Source organism: Schistocerca americana, chromosome 1 (genome assembly GCF_021461395.2).
Source record: "Schistocerca americana isolate TAMUIC-IGC-003095 chromosome 1, iqSchAmer2.1, whole genome shotgun sequence".
Lineage (NCBI taxonomy): Eukaryota > Metazoa > Arthropoda > Insecta > Orthoptera > Acrididae > Schistocerca > Schistocerca americana.
In genome coordinates this window covers 987,648,610-987,651,266 of record NC_060119.1, presented here as the reverse complement: position 1 = coordinate 987,651,266, position 2,657 = coordinate 987,648,610, and the positions used below count along the sequence as shown (strand labels likewise).

General features: G+C 43.1%; 1 non-coding gene across 1 annotated transcript; it reads left to right on the top strand.

Annotated features, from left to right (window-relative positions):
• The first annotated feature begins 292 nt into the window (after window positions 1–292).
• LOC124554972 lies at window positions 293–397 on the top strand. Its single transcript, XR_006968501.1, has one exon. It is a non-coding gene; the product is annotated as a U6 spliceosomal RNA (small nuclear RNA).
• The last annotated feature ends 2,260 nt before the right edge of the window (window positions 398–2,657 follow it).

The window sequence follows — 2,657 nt, the reverse complement described above, 5'->3', positions numbered from 1 at the left end:
GTAATCCAAAATTGGACGAGTGGTGAAAACTATTAGAACTGACCCTGAATACTTGCGTGAGTTAAAAAAAAAAAATGGCTCTGAGCACTAAGGGACTTAACTTCTGAGGTCATCAGTCCCCTAGGACATAGAACTACTTAAACCTAACTAACCTAAGGACATTGCACACATCCATGCCCGAGGCAGGATTCGAACCTGCGACCGTAGCAGTCGCGCGGTTCCAAACTGTAGCGCCTAGAACCGCTCGGCCAACCCGGCCGGCGCGTGAGTTACATCTGCAACACTCAGCTGTGTAATCATTCCAGTATCTCATACTGAAACTGGAAAGATACGGAGAAGATTAGGATGAGTCCTGCGCAAGGATGAGTTCCTCGGTAGTGTAATGGTTAGCATCACTATCTGTCACACGGGAGACCCAGGTTCGATTTCCAGCCGGGGGATGGCTGCAGCCAGACAAGTTACGTAACTACCATACGCTACGTCTACTTCATCGGCTCCTTTACGTACATGCATTCCAATAACTAGCATGAGACCACATGTACCTGCCCATCACACCGTAATCACAGCACAAAGTCTCACTTATCTAGTATGCTAGCTGTGCCGATTCGCAAACTTCTTCTCTGTTATTGCTCTCCGCCTACCCTGCACTCCGCGGACAATTTAATGGCATGAAAGTAGAAGCACTTCCTTTTGTCAACGTCTCAAGTAGTCTCTTAAAATTGACGCATATTGCCAGTTATCTTTCTGTCAAATGGAAAAGCAAATGCCTCCACCTTCCCTCAATTCTTCTTCTTTTTCTTTTCGCTTCTCGGGCAGTCACGCCACTTTTTTTCTTCCACTCTTCATTCACTTTCTATCACGTCCTCTTTCTCCTTCTCTACCACACTTTACATCACGTCAGTTGCAGTCTATGCTCTTCACTGAAATCTACCTGGTTGTGCTCAGCCATTTTTGCTCTAGCTTTCATGAACTGATATAAACTCTGCTTTTCTTGCTATAGCTATATTAGTTTCACTATTTAAGCTATAGTTACTTCTAAGCGTTGTATTCTTTGTCAAATGTACATCTTTGATAACATCTGTGTCGTTATTTGAAAATAATGAAAATGTAGAACGCCTGTTAGATGTAAGAGATGGGCCTGATCTTGTCAGGCTAACATATTAAAATGTACCAAGTGTAGTTTAATATTCTCGACAATTATAACGGAATTTTGCGGTAAAAGGTATTATTCTTTCGAAAAATCAGCGATGTTAGTCGCTGTAATTCTCCTTTGTGTTGGAGCAGTCACGATATCATATTTCTACATGGAGAATTTGGCTGGGATTCCCAGTACCGTCAAGATTTAACATGGAGGGAGAGGTGGAAAATATTCTATTCTAATTCTTGAGTATATCTGAGGGCAAGTAGTACAAAGGTAAGTAGAGGACAGTGCTGAATGTCGACTTTTGACGTCCGAGAAACCCGTATGCTGACTACACACCCTTTCAGTAATGTCGTCCAGTTACATCATAGACAGAGGATGAAGAAGCAGCTTGCCTACAGACATAGTCTCATAACGCGATAGCAATATGTCTTTCATCTTAGTTCATCATCCATGGAAATTAAATTTTCTGTCATAACGTCGAATGAGATGGCGAACACCATACGGCGAGCGACGTAGGAAATTTATGCACCTTCAGGATTGGATCAGCTTATTATTCTATTCACTAATCGACTGCTGGATGGGCAGGCCGGAGTGGCCGAGCGGTTCTAGGCGCTTTAGTCTGAAACCGCGAGACCGCTACGGTCGCAGGTTCGAATCCTGCCTCGGGCATGGATGTGTGAGATGTCCTTAGGTTTGTTAGGTTTAAGTAGTTCTAAGTTCTAGGGGACTGATGATTGGTTCAAATGGCTCTGAGCACTATGCGACTTAACTTCTGAGGTCATCAGTCGCCTAGAACTTAGAACTAATTAAACTAACCTAAGGACATCACACACATCCATGCCCGAGGCAGGATTCGAACCTGCGACGGTAGCGGTCGCTCGGTTCCAGACTGTAGCGCCTAGAACCGCACGGCCACTTCTGCCGGCTGGGGACTGATGACCTCAGATGTTAAGTCCCATAGTGCTCATAGCCATTTGAACCATTTGAACTGCTGGATGTATAACTGACGGAACACCACCCAATTTCTTAAATTTTACAGCCTTGGTCAGTATATGAAATGCACATTGTAATATATCGCACTTTTCCTCAGAATTTCAGGGATGAACGATCTTCGGAATCTCCCTTGCAACAGTGAAATAGTACTGCGTGCTAGTTGTTGTCTAGATTTCATGGGGTGCGAAGACGTTTCAGGTTAGCAAAGAAATGAAAATTTGGCACAACCACATTAAATTTGTGATATGGTCAGAAGTCGCGTTTCGAGAAAAGCCGTCATCTTGAGGTAAGATATACAAGAATCACTACCTGTAGGTAAGAGTCTAGTCCTGAAACGCGTCTGGTTATGTATGATCTTATCATGAATATTACGTAATTGAGCCATATTTGAATATTTTACAAAATATTTTTCAACCACGACCACACCTCCAGATGAAACGGAAAATTCTAAATTGCTTTTTAACTATTACACACCATAAAGATTCGATATCCTATCCATGTAGTCGAAGGAGCTGCAGGT